Source organism: Pyxicephalus adspersus, chromosome 3, assembly GCF_032062135.1.
Source record: "Pyxicephalus adspersus chromosome 3, UCB_Pads_2.0, whole genome shotgun sequence".
Lineage (NCBI taxonomy): Eukaryota > Metazoa > Chordata > Amphibia > Anura > Pyxicephalidae > Pyxicephalus > Pyxicephalus adspersus.
The window spans coordinates 72,504,369-72,519,688 of record NC_092860.1 but is presented as its reverse complement, the minus strand read 5'-3'; positions in this window follow the sequence as shown (position 1 = coordinate 72,519,688).

The window sequence follows — 15,320 nt, the reverse complement described above, 5'->3', positions numbered from 1 at the left end:
TTTATCAACCAGGATTCCTCCAGCAGTTGCTAGGGGTTTCTTTAGCAATGAGAAGTTTGTGTCTCTCAGGTCAGTTTAGGTTACACCAATGATCATTTTGGCTATCTGTAAGGATAGCATTCTTTCCACTTGATCATCACACTTTGATATAGTCAGCTGTGGATATTCTTTATTGTCAAGGGTTTCCAAAGACCTGAAAGTGTAAGGGTTCCCCTATGGTAAAAAGTTTGAGAAAGGCTGCTCTACAGATAAGCATATAATATTGTCCAAAAACAACCCTTAAATTAAATTTTAAAACTAAAATACCAATTTCTAAATTTAGCATACTGTATGAGCCCTGACTTGTAAACATTAGTCTGAAAGTGTCAAAAGCATATAAAAAGAAATAAAAGGTAGCAGTGAAGTTAATAAAATATGTCCAGGGGAAAGTAGGAATCCCTGGGATGCCTTCCAAGCAGTAACTAATAATTTTCTTAAGAAAGCCAAGGTACCTTTTGCATACAAGGCCTCAGTGCATTCTTGTCAGCCTTTCCTGATCTGCTGGACTATGATGGAAACATTCTATTGTCATGGTGACATTTGAATTGTAGTAGTAATAGAATAGAATGTAATAGGTTGTAATATAATGTAATAGGTTAAGGCTAGTAGTTTTTGCAAGGGATTTTAAGCATTTATACCACTGGTTGTTTTTTTTAATCTTTTTTATTACAGTTGTCTTTAGGCAAAAAGTGTTTTGGTTTATTACTTAATACATTGTCCAGGGGTGTTTTGCTGCCTAACTGCCTCTAAAAAATTGATATGAAAATCTTGCAACCACTAATGCAAGTGTGTGTTTTTGATGCCAGAAGTTGAAATAAAAAAAGGATCTAAAAAGTATGCAAATGCAAATATGCAAATATTGCAAGCAAGCATGCAAACACCTGCAAAAACTTCTAGAAATGCCTGCAAAAAAAAGCATTTTTATCTGATATCACTCCTGGGAACGTTGTGGTCAGTAGGTAAATGTTGCTGTAAAATCTAAGGCTTCCTACACACGGCAGATTATTCTCATCCGTTAATCGCCTCAGGGGTAATATCAGGTGAGAATCTGGTGTGTTTACAGTGCTCTTCCAAAGTCATTAATGGATCCGTCCTGGTGGATCCACAAATGATAAACAATCATAATACAAGTAAAAGGGAGAGAGCACAGCGGGGCGCGCTCTGTCGTTCTACCCCCTCCCCTCTCCATAGAGCAGAATTGTGCTGAATGTACAGCACTCGTTCATGCATTGTACAGTCTTTTGTCGTTGAAAAGGATTGTGATAGATCCTTTCCAACGGCAAAAATGTAACATGTGTACGTAGCCTAGGTGTAACAGTGCAAATCACAGAACTCCACATTCATCTGGAACCTAATACCATTACAATCAAGCATTGATAATTTTAGCAGGCAAAAATGTCCACTGTTGAAACCTTACTAATAAATAATATTAAAATATAGTTTATTTTTCTGCATGTTTTGAGGTATGATGTTTTTATTTTCAGGCAATTTATATGAGTGACACACTTTAAAAATATTGTTTAGTATTGTATCGTGTTAAATACAGAGATTAGCAGACTAGGCTTGACCAAGCCACCTCCTGACTGGATTCACTTTTTAACATTCCCTCAGTTTGAAAATGTGATTTTCGCCTATTTGTAAGCAACAATTACCCAGCAAAAATTAATTAAAACAATATTCCCCCAAGAAAAATGTCATACTCCAAAATTTATACAACACATGTTCTTCAATAGAAAAGTTATTTTGTATAATTCATCCTATTTATAATATAAGTAATCCCAGCATCAAGGAGGGATCTTTGGGGTGGATTACCCTAGAAATAGGGGGTGCCACCATGGTAAAGGTCATGTAGGCTGGTAATCATTAGGCAAGGGGCATTCACATTCACAGATCATCTTGGTAAGTAAATAAAAGTTTGCCTTTTTTTTTTTTTTTTTTCACTTTTCTTGGGAGAGCACACTTTTTTGAAAAATAAATAAAGGAATAAATCAGGTATCCTCCAAGCATGTTGATTGAAGGATTTGTGTGTTTTTAGTGTTGCCCCCTCACCACCATACACTATTTTCCTCCTTGTTTTTGCATTGGTTCTTGTCCCTATGACAATGCCTGGGTGACCATGCTTTCCAGCTTTAAAGATGACTAGCCTTATTCACCTTAAAATGGAAACAACTTCAATGCAAATTTTGCCTCCCATTGACCTCAGTAGAGATTGTCAAGGAACAGAGAAAATTGTGGACAAGTTCACAGATCACTACACAGGAGATAGAATGACATCTACTATGCATTTCAGTTGCACTGGAGATTCAAGATTTAGATATTACATTATTCACTCATTGAAAGTTTTAAATAGATGGGATCTTGCCCAAAATGTGAGTGTATGAATCTGCTGAAACCAGTAAATTTGCCTATTCGCCTAATCTTTTTTAAAAATATATCTTATAATTGTATGTGGGAAGTAAAATAAAAACACCAGTATACATGGTGTTTTATATATATATATACGTATATATATATATATATATATATATATATGGTGTTATATATATATATAGTTTGGGATTATTACTATGCCGGGACACAAAAAGTGGAATTTGAGTTACTTTATTTTATTTACATTCATATGGCTTTTCTGCTTAGCACATATCTTCATCATGGGGTGCTGCACCTGCATAGGTAATAAACATGCTATGATAACCTGCAAGCTTTAAGTCAACTTTCCCACATGTTCCACATCAAAGAACTAGTAATCAGTATGTTGTAAGAACCTTTAGAATATTCACTGATAAAACAGTGCAAGCGTCCAATGTTTACCGAGTTACTGCGGTTAGTTTTTTGACATATGATATAGCTCTGTTCAGAGTTTAATTAAATTCTTGACTAGCATATTAGATTGTGTGGATTAGGTCACTATATTTTCCATGGAACAATTTCTGGCAGGATAAGTCTGTAAAGTTAAATTCTCATTTAAGGCACACTTTAACAGAAACATGGTTAATGGGTTTCATGAACAGCAAGGAGTAAAATAACCAGCTTGCAAAATCCTTTTAATTTATCATAATTCCTTCGACATATAGTAAAAAGTGACCCAGTGATTAAACTTTTAAAAAAGAAATGTTCTGTATTAAATGTAAAGGCCATTTTTTTTAGATTTTGAACTAACAAAAGTGTTCCTGTTTTAAAACAGACAAGGTTGGGAACAGGGGACTTGGTGGCACATGTGGTGTTAAGAGTAGAGGGTGTCCTGGAATGGGGGCAACTGCAGTGAGGTGAGCAGGAGTATTGAGATCAGATAATAGGATAGATAGTGGTCAAGCACTAGTGTTGAGAATAGGGAGTAGGGCAAAATGTGTTAAATGGAAGGGATTGGCATCATAACGACATGTTTTTTAGGGGTTCCAACCCCCCATCCCCCCATTTATTTCTTCTGTGCTCCAAATATTGGACTTTTACCACCAATGGTTGACGGAACCTTTCCTCCGATGGCTTGCAGAACATAAAATTATGCTGGATGTAATTACATGTCTTTCCTTTTCTCTGTGTGCCGACTCCTTTTGCACCTTGGGTTTCTAGTTTTGTGTGGTTGAACCCCTGTTATTGCTGTGACTCCATCTTCTGTTGAATTGTACTTTTTTTCATCAGTATTGTAAATACCTATTTGTTTGCTGCATGTCAGGCCCTTTTGTTACAGGTAAATAAGGAATGTTACAAAAATTATGTAAAATTGAACTCTGAATATGCAGTAGAGAATATGTAACTTGTAATTTGGAATACAGAACATTGAAAATATAATATTAGAGAACTGTATGCAATACAGATTTTGGAATATAGAACACGGAACTCACAACATATAACTTGGAATTTGAAACAAAGAATATGGCACTCAGAATAGGAGGCAAGGAATTTAAATTATACAACATGGAACTTTGAAACATGGAACTATATATAACCATGGAACATGGAAATTAGAATATAGAATTTGGAATACAGAACATGAAACCTAGAATATGGAACTCAGAATACAGAACATAAAACTTAGAGTATGGAACTCAGAATAAGGAATATAAATTTAGGATATAAAACATGGACCATTAAATACAGAATACAATGAGAAATTGGAACATAAATTTTGGAACATAGATTATAAAACTCAGAATTTAGAAAAAAGGAATATGGAAAAAAGAACTTGGAATACAAAATATGGCACACAGAATTTCAAATATGATACTTGAACTCCGTACAAAATACAGAACACTAAAAAACCTTTATAGTTTTTTCTGTGTTTTTAGAAAAGCATCCAGCTTTTTTTTAAAGCAATAGTATAGCTTAAACTACTTCCTGAGGGAGCTGATTCTACATTCTCACAGACCATACAGTGAAGAATCCCTTCCTTATCCCAAGATTATTTTTCTTTTCCTCCAGACACAAGGAGTGCCCTACTATAATACCCTTAAAATGAATAATTGGGAAGAGAATTCTCTATATGCACCATTTATATATTTATATAGGGTGATCATATCCCCCCTTATACGTCTCTACTCAAGGGAGAATAGATTCAGTTCAGCTAATCTCTCCTCATAACTGAGCTCCTCCATTCCTTTTATTAATTTAGTTGCCCTTCTCTGCACTCTCTCCAATTCAACAATGTCTTTTTTTGTGAACTGGTGCCAAAAAATGGACTGCATATTGCAGATGTAGTCTGACCAATGCTTTGTACAGGGGCAGAAGAAGAGAGAAAGAACTTTGCTAGTTTAAGATATTGCAGCTTGGCTTTGCATTGAATTAGAATGCAAAAAACTGAAATATGGAAGTCAACACATAGAACCTTGAACATGCAACAAGGAATACAGAACTGGCAACATGGAACATGAAACTTGGAATACGTAAAATGGAATTTGGAACATGGAATATAGAACATGGAACCCAGAATAAAGAGCAGTGGTCCCCAACTTTTTGGTTGTCACGGACCACTAATTTCACAGACTCTGGACCATGCATGCACGGGGAGCCATGTGTCACTCAAAGGGGAAGATACTTCCCCCGAGTGATGTCATGATGCCAGAACCCACCCACTGTCCCATCGCAGGCTCAGACCTGCTGGCTAAAAATCCTGGGGGGCTAGTAGCGCAGGGCTGTGGTTGCAACAAAAGTGGGCAGGTTGTGTCTATATGGGGGACAGAGCCATGGGACCACCAAAATTTTATCGCAAACTACCAGTTGGCGACCGCTGCTTTAGAGCCCCTCTGCTCTTGTTTACAAATACAAACGTGATTGTGATCATTTATTAATGGTAACTGACATCCTGGTAGAGTGAAACAAACATTTGGTCTGATATGAAGGTGAAGGACAGGGATAGACTTCTAGTAAATGTAATGGTGGCTGGGTACCTGCCACGGTTGGGTAATACAGGCCATTAACAAAGCTAGACCTCTGATTCCCTAAGAATTTTCTTTTCAATACTGGATGCAGCTAAGGTAGTGCAGTGGTCGCCAACCTTTTCAGTCCCTCGGACCACTAAAATTATCGCCTCTAGACCACGTCTGTGCAGGAACCTGGAGTCACTCAAAGCGGGAGAAACCTCCTCGATAGTGACATCACAATGCCAGAACCCCGCCCACTTCCCTGAGCCTGGGATTTGTATTGGGACATGGCCTGCGGCTCAGGCTGGTGCACCCCACCAGCGGGGTCCTTCTCCTGACCCCGCAGGCGATTGCACCGGCCAGAGCTGTGGACCACCAACATTTGCTTGCGGACCACCAGTGGTCCGTGGATCACCTGTTGGCGACCGCTGTTGTAGTGGATGCACCATGGAGGAAGAATGTTGGGAAATAGGAAGAAAGCTGCATGAGCAAAGTTAGGAGAAAGAAGATGCAATATTCTAAAATAGGAGGCTGTAGGGTTGATTTTCTATAGAATAGTAAAGATCTTTTTATAAACCAGTGAAACATTCCCTGATGGAAAATCAGTTAATGGTATTAAAACACATGGACCTGGAGAATTCTCCATGAGAAAATGCTTTAGTGAATGTCAAATTTACTGCTTTATAAATAAACAGCCTTTTGGTTGTCACAGACCACTAATTTCACTGACTCTGGACCGAGCATGTGCGGGGAGCCGTGTGTCACTAAAGACACTTCCCCCAGAATGATGTCATGATGAGGTTTAAGCCTGCAATGGTAGAGTGGGCGGGTTGTGTCCAGAGACACAAACTCTCCCATCGCCTGAGCCTGCAATCCATACAGGGGACATAGTCTGCGGCTTTGGCCGATGCGCCCTCCCAACAGGGGGCCTTCTCCTGAATTTTCCAAAATTTTCTTGTGGACCACCAGTTAGCGACCGCTGATATACAGCATGAAATTAAAAAATGCCACATCTGCTTGCTGGTTGCCTCATTTATTCTGGCTGGAGGGTAGCAAAAAGGAGGCATTTCAACAAACAAGTTGCAGGAAAACTAAGGACATAGTTCTTTATCAGCACTGAGTCACTTGTATAGAATTGCATACATGTTACAGTTACTTTCACCTTTTCTTGTGGAGGTTGGCAGTGGGAAAAAATCTGAGAGAAAATGTAGAAAAAGTACTTTTTTTAGAATCTTCCTCTCAACTCTTTTTTACTTTTCTAAAACTTATTCAAGGCCGATTCTAATTCCCCAAGAATCCCTTATGAATCCTTTCTACTTGCAGTTCCTTGATTTAAAACGATCTTAGATTGTACATGTGTTGCCACCTACTGGCGAATTCAATATCATGATTTATCTATTCATATACAAATTTTTCAATATATGACTTTCAAAATATGTAGATTCCACACAAATTATCTGTGTTTGGAGCTTCAGATAACAAACAGTACAAAATATTAGCTTTAATGCAGAATGGGCTATTAAAATCAAGGAGCAACTAAAGTTAAAAATCATTCCATTTAATATCTTTGTGGCTGTGATAGTATACAACCCATTGTATGCATTGAAATTTTGGCTGGTTATTTGATTTTTTAAAAATGTAATTTTTACTTCTAGCCAAACTCTTTATTGACATGTTTCATCTAAAATCATTTTATTTAAGGTGAGCTGGACCCATCTAAAATCCATCTTTCACATTCTGCCATCATAATTACCACCAGCAAAGCCCACACTTGCCATGGCCATTTCAATATCTTTATTCGTCATATTCTTCCTTTTTAGTACATTTCCAAAGTGGTATTTTATTTTTTCCATATAAATGCCTTGTTTGTACATATTGATCACATCTATCTCCAATATAGTCTTTCTACCTAAATCTCTTTTGAAGGATTTCAGATTGTTCCAAGTAATCCAATTACCTCCTGCAATTCCTTCTAATTCTCATCAGCTGGCTTCCAGGTATATTGGTAAGCCAAGTAGAATGATGTTAACTGCTTGTTGGCAAATAGCTGTTCCCATCCTTCTCCTTAAAGTAGACTTTAGGACATAACCTACTGTCATACACACAAAAATACTTGCATACATCTAAAAAATAAATGCAGTTCTAATCATACTCCTTTGTGCATTTTATTTTTCGTAAGTGTTTAATTTCTGTTGGGAATAATAATACCTTCTCCTCATAACCCTTCCAGATATGAATATTTCATCATTACTGTTTATTTATAAAGCAGTACATCTGACATTCACTGAAGCATTCTCCCATGGAGAATCTTCCAGGTCCATGTGTTTTAATGGCAGTAACTGATTTTCCACCAGGGAATGTTTCACTGGTTTATAAAAAGATCTTTATTATTCTCCTATTGAAAATCAGTTCTACAGCCTCCTATTTTAGAACATTGCATCTTCTTCCTAATAACTTTGCTCATGCAGCTTTTTTTCCCCACATTGTTCGTCTATGGTGCATCCACTACATCCTTAGGCTGCATACACACATGCAATAATTGTCGTTGGAAAGGATCTTTCACGATCCTTCCTAACGACTTACGGCTGCACGATGCATGAACGGTGCTGTACATACAGCATTGTTCTGCTCCATGGAGAGGGGAGACTGACGGAGCGGCACCCCGATGCGCGCTCTCCCCCTTCACATCCATTAAGATGGTTCATCGTCCATCGTCCGTGGATCCACCAGGACAGTCGCTTGGACGATGGAGGACGGGCGCTGTACACACGCCAGATTCTCGTTCGATATCGGCCCTGAGCCAGAGATTGGACGAGAACCATTGGACGTGTGTACATAGCCTTAGCTGCATCCAGTATTGAAGAGAAAGGTCTTATAAAGGAAATCAGAGGTCTAGCTTTGTTAATGGCCTGTATTACCCAACAGTGGCAGGTACCCAGCCACCATTACATTTACCAGAAGACTATTCCTGCCCTTCACCTTTATATCAGACCAAATATTTGTTTCACTCTACCAGGATGTCAGTTACCAGAGGTGCGCTATGCCAGCGGTTGCCAACCGGTGGTTCGCAGACCACTGGTAGTTTGCGATAAAATTTTGGTGGTTCACGGCTCTGTCCCCCATATGAACACACTTTTGTTGTGTCCACAGCCCAGCGCTACTGGTCCCCCAGCATGTTTAGCAAGCAGGTCTGAGCCTACGATGGGAGAGTAGGTGGGTTCTGGCATCATGATATCACTCCCGGGGAAGATTCTTCTCCTTTGAGTGACACACGGCTCCCTACGCATGCGCAGTCTGGATTCTGTGGATTTAGTGGTCTGTAAGGTCTGAAAGGTTGGTGACCACTGCTTTTTACTATTCCCTTCTCAGTGGGTGAATGCTCTGATTGCTGAAAAGGTTGCTGCACAGGGTACACCACTTGACTTAGAGGTGCTGCCATGTTTGTTGGGAGATGGTGGTAATATTTTACCTCCCCCCTTCTTATTAGCTTCAAGGGTACTTACAGACTCTAACATGAGGACAAATAATCTCCTCTAAATCTCCTCAGAGGGTATGAAATGTCTCAAAATGGGGCAAAATGATACCCTAAATTTCAGTATGTGACTTCCAGCCACTACTTATCTGGTAGAAATGCCAACAATAGCTGCCTGCCAAGCGTCGGATCCGTGACAACCACACTTTGGAATGCCACCCTTTACTTGCTGTAGAGGCTGCCCTTACTGTTGACCTTACTCATATACTTTCCTGTCAGTTTTAAGGAGAATTGCATCTCAAATGCTACATTATAATTGCTGGATAAAACCTGCCTGTTCTTGCCCCATGCTAGTGCTCACATACTCCCCACCTGTTGACCAGTTTCTACAAAAGATAAGGTTCTATATATTTCCAAAATATTTACAGATAAGGGGGTTGAACATTTAGGGCATTATGGCTATCATTTACTATAGAATATATTGTTTCACTTCCTTCTCTTATTGTATCAATGATTTTTCACCCTTGATGTATGGACTCTAATATTTACCTTTTGGAACTGAAGAATATACCTTTATACTGATAAATCTATTTCACTGTCCTCTTATTGCCTTTTTCTTTTTTGTTTAGTGTTGTGTAACTTTTTAGAATACCTAAATATTTTAGAAAAAAAATATTTCCAGATGTGCAGGGGGGGGGGGGGGGGGGGGGGGGTGAGGAGATTGCAGATAAAAATGTGGGGGCTTTTAACTTTTTTTTACCCTTAGACAATCAAATGCTGTACTTCCCTGTGGATACCTACACCAGTCAAAGCAAACTGCGTCCTACCATACAATAAGATCATACTGTTTCATAATACCACAGCCTTAAAATACACCAGTGCTCAGACTGATGGACATAACTCTTTATATATTTCTAACAATATGAAAATATAGACATAAAAATCACATATTCTTAAATTGTATATGAAGCCAAAAGGTTTTTTTTAAATTTTCTATAAACCAGGTAATCAGATTACTTTGTTTTGTCTGCACCATTAGATAGATTTCCCCCGTTCCATGAGTCCACTTCTTGTTTCATGGACAAAACAATAAATACGAGGAACATTTTAATATTAGAGAGTTGTCCCTGAAGAAGGTCCCCCCACTGAAGGATGTTCCCTCCTTTATTGCTCTGATAACCATTAAAATGTTTGGGTTTCCCATAACTTTATGTCCTATTGATAAAGGTTGCTAGGACAAATAGAAGGGTGAATCTTCCCAGTGGGGACACAGACAGCAATAAAACTTTGGCAAAAGTTGTAACCAACTGTTCCCAACTTTATTTAAAACAAAAAATAAAAAATTGTTGCATTTACATTGCACCTTAATAGGCAGCAAAATAGATTACAACAAAGTGACTGAATAACACATCAGTGTTGGGAGCAACACAGTACCAGTAAATCAACCTACTGCACTGGGCCATCATACCACAACACATAGGGTTTTATTAATCTGCAATGCATATATACAAATAATCTATGATGGTGTGGTTCATTGTTCTGAAGATTCATTTTTAAGCCCATTCAAAATATTTTGGGCTGCCTTACAACACATGTATTAGTCTTAATATTTAAAAATCTTTTTCAAAATTGACTTTGCTTTTGTTCCTCTGTTTGCACAAGTTCTTTGTTTCTTCTACATGTATGCATCTTAAAATGTTTTGCTACAATGAAAGAATTAAGAAAAATGTGTAGTAAAATATAGAAAAGTTTCTCTTATCCATATTTGTAGATTCTTGTAATGTCTAAGTAAATGCATTTCTGAGAAAAATAAATAATAATATTAATCTGAACTCGCTAATGTTCATCATCCAGTATTCTATTATTGTAACAATAACATAACTCTTGATTGGGGAGTGAATCCCAAAAATTCCATAAATCTTGCTTTATTCCAACTAAAAACATACTTGATCCAAAATGTTAAGTCTGTAACCTAAATCTAAGCTAAAAAAAGATTGATTTGTCTAAAAAAAATAGCTCTCCTCTACTTTATCTACTCTTTACTTAAGCATTAAACTGGTGGTGACACGGTGTGCAAATTAAATTTTGCTTTTCATTGCAAAAGTATCCATTTCGATGTTCCATTTGTCAGCACAGGGTTTTGTTCAAAGGACATAAAGGCATTTTACCATAGATGTCAATCTGTAAAAGGTAGTATGAGGTCAATGCTTTATAAACTCTGCCCTTAAACACTGGAGGCAACAATAAGAGGGGTCTGTCTTCTTATTTTTCCTCAAATCCTGTCAATTTTTTAATGGACATTATCAGCATATTCATTAGGGATTTTCTGCTTAAAACAGCAAAAAGACAAACCTATTTATTATTTTTGCTATATATACACATATACATATATAATTTGATGTTGAACAACTATAGTTGGCCAACTCTTTTATTGCAGCTCCAGACCCCTTGTCAAATGATGGTACATCCCTTTCTTGATTTTCTAATTTGATATACTTCACTAAAGTATTTTCTTCCTTCCCACTGAAATCAGAGCTGTGGAGCTTCCCATTATAGCTGCAATAAATCAGTTAACCAGCTGCTTCTCTTATAATGTGACCCTTTTTAATGGAAATGTCTAGCATAAACATTTCCAGAGATTTCCTTCTGCTACATCTTTTAACCAACATCAGAATATTTGTATCACAGTAAATAATACAGTACATTTTTTCAAATTAAAGTTAATATTTCTACTTTATGCTGTTGTGTTCTTTACATGGTAGAGAAAGTTTACACAGTAGTCTATCAATGGATATGGTAATATTTTTAATCATTACCCTTACTTACTGCAACCAGTACAAATTATTACCCTGTAGACAATTGCCAATCCCAGATTCTGAGCTGCTTTCTCCTTCTTTAGCTTCATATCGAGGAGCACTCTAAGGCATTCTAAGGCATCATGCCATGATAATGATATGGTCATGATCTGGTTTGGAGTGTCAGGAAATAAATGAGGGTAGAAGAATTTGCCAGGATGGAGAAGTCATGTGGGATCATGGGGTTGGCCATGATAGAGAGGTCACAACCATTATGGAGAGGTCAGCTATGAAGGAAGAGCCACAGCCAGAACAGAATATTACTAGTACTATGACTACTATAAATAGGTAAACTGAGCAAACAGCCAGTGGCCCCAACAGTCCCATGGAAGCAGTTTAGTAAAACCTAGGTTATCTGCTTCAGGTGTGAAATATGGTGTTTCCAAAATCAAAACACAATGAACATAAGGTATACCTAGCACATGTATGCCAAGTTGGCCCTATTGTAGGGTGTAAGATCACAAATGCCAGGAAATTATTGAGTGTCCAAAATGGTAAAAACATGCAGACATGGGGCAGAGTTCATAGAATGAGTGTCATCCACTACGTGCAAAAACGTCTCTCTGAGCTTAGTATTGCCTCTGGGAGAAGTCTGAGCCAGTTTTCCATATCTAATGGAGCTATGCCCAAGGAAGAGCAGGGGTCTGGAATGTGGAATGGTAAACAAACTAAGCCGTTCTAAACAATTAGATGTAGAGGCCATCTGTAGGTGGCTCCAGCCTGCTAGATACAATCCAGGAGAGGGAACACCAACATACAATGGTATTTATCAATAGGTTGGGAAGTATTTGCAAAGGTAGCTCAATCAAAGTCAAATCAAAGGATGTGGTTACCAAGCCAAACAAGGAATGTCATCCTTGATTATGAAAAAGTGCACATTGCAGATAAAATCTTGTGACCTGTTGGCGGAAACCGATTGTTGATCCTGGGCATACCGTGTTTCCCCGATGATAAGGCATCCCCATCAAATAAGCCACCCCCCGATTTTTGCTCAAACAATTAAAATAAAGCACCCCCCTCAAATAAGACATCCTCCGATACCTGATACTGTGTGCCTCTGTGTGACTCCTCGATGCTGGCTGCAGTGCAGAGTGAAACTGAAAGTAACTTCAAAGAACAAGCAAGCTGCTGATCCCTGCCCTAACAGAGTCTGTTACCCGGCCGTAGAAGCCAAAAAAAGGTGAGTCAGTGATCAGAAGGGGACAATGAATGGCACATACGGTAGTGATCAGAAAGGGGACAATCAATGGCACATGAGTGATCAGAAAGGGGACAATCAATGGCACATGAGTGATCAGAAAGGGGACAATCAATGGCACAGAGTGATCAGAAAGGGGACAATCAATGGCACATGAGTGATCAGAAGGGGACAATCAATGGCACATGAGTGATTTTCAACAATAAATGTGTACTGTAGTCTTCTTCATGGAAAAATAAGACATCCCCCTGAAAATAAGACCTAGGGCATATTTTGGCATTTCAAAAAATATAAGACAGTGCCTTATCATAGGGGAAACAGGGTAGTAGACCCTTCTTACCTTCTACAAGGCATTACCTCCTTTAAGGCAGGTTCAACAAGAGAAATTAATTGGTTAGTCAGACATTGTAGGTATTTAAGCAGCACACCTCAATTGCAATATCTGTCCCAGTTTTAGGTAGGTCCACCTGTGCATGTTCTGGTATATTCATATTGGAATCCACAATAAATGAAGGGGCTTTGCTTGGAATCCTCAAAACAAACAAAGCAGAGGCTACATTTTTAAAGCACACCACTGTGTTTTTTTTTCTTAAATGTGCCAGCATTTTTTTTTATTTTTAAATCAGCAATCTGACTTCTAAATAGATAGGCCTATAGTGTTACTTCAATGCAAGGCATTCACTATGTGATTTTTTTATTGAGGTTATTTGATAACATTAATATGACTGTTTTTACCGTATCCAGTTTAAATGTTGATTGTGACAATGTTTTCATCTAATCAACTCACATTTGCATAGTGTATGCCAACTTTGGAGATAGGCAGCCTTACTCAACCTTTTTACCCCATGGAATCCTAAATTAATTTAATTATTACACTTTTCCAGGTCCCAGAGATTTCCTACTTAAGCCAATTCACTGGGGGTCAGAGGGATAAATACCCATTACACTAGGGATGAGTTGAATGAATGTTACCCTTATAACAGCGGTGTAAATGCTACCCTAAGGAAAGATAAAATGATCTTTGGTGCCATGGTGCTGGCTGTGAAAAGTAGTTTTGAAATTATGCAGGCCCAAGTAAAAAGGTCAGTTGTTTACATTTCATGGAACCCCTAGCAACCTCTGGAGGAAGCCTAAGGTTCCACTGAATCACTGGTTGTAAATGGCTGCTCTGTTAGGCCTATTTATAAATGTTTTATCCAAGACTTACCTATATTTCACCCAAAATGTATATATTTTCACATTGGATTCAGTTAGAAAAATAAATGAATCATGAGTATATTTTCACAGATTGAAATAATTCCACTGCTCTTTCTAGAGTTTGCCTTCACACTATGCATAGGGTAAGGGCTTTTAGGAAATGTAGTAAGGGAATATGCCCATGCCAGTTGAAACTGATCTCCTTGCAAATGCACCTGCAAGAACTTTACAAGCCTCAGTCAGGATGTCATAGGGGGTAATAAAAGATGTTTCCCGCAGAAACAAGGTAAAAAAATATATAATAATGCTGGATCAGCATTGCAGATGGGGAGAAGGAGCTTTGAGGGTAAAGTTTGGTAAATGCCTAGACATTCATTTTAAATATGTAAAAGTAAAGAATTAATAATGAAAATATACTGTGTGTTTTGCTTTCAATGGTCAGGACACCAAGCAAAAAACACTGTTCTAACATAAAATCAAAAATTACTAAGAAATAACATGCATGTCAAAAAAACAAAGAAAAAAAATACAGTATATGATTCTACTTTTTTGCTACGCACACAATACACTGCTACAAAATGTGCTGCATGATCATTGCAAAATGATTAATATGCTACATGTAAGATGTTTACAGTTCACATTGTTAAACAAAATGGAAAGTCCTTAACTGAAATAGAAGATTTTTTCCACTCCAATTTTTAAAATCTTCTCTTTGCTCTTCTGTTCTCCTCTTCTTTCTCCCACGGGATACATTAAGTCTTTGTCATTTCTTTTCTGACTTCCAAAAAGTTTCCAGCAGGCTGGGTGGTTCAGCTAAAATGCCAAGTTTACTGATTCCTTCTGTGTGTCCCAGAACTTGCAACATGTAAGACACCTTACTGCAAAGTATTTGTTTCACATGGTGTAAAAGTTCAGCCAAGAACAAGTTCAGATTTACACTAGGGACATCATATTATGCAATCAATAAAGCAACTACTTTTTGTTTTTCCATAAATGGCACACTAAACAAATAACTTTTTTTATTTTCTGGGGAAGGGGGGAGGAGGGCAATTCAATTACTATTTTGCCACCTAGGGCAATACTGGCTTTTGTAGGTTGACTTATTTTCTTTACTATTCCATTTACTGAGTGCAAAAAAACAGCAGAAGATTGAATTTATAACTCCTTGTTAGTTTTTTTTGTTTCCATTTAGGAAGCAAATA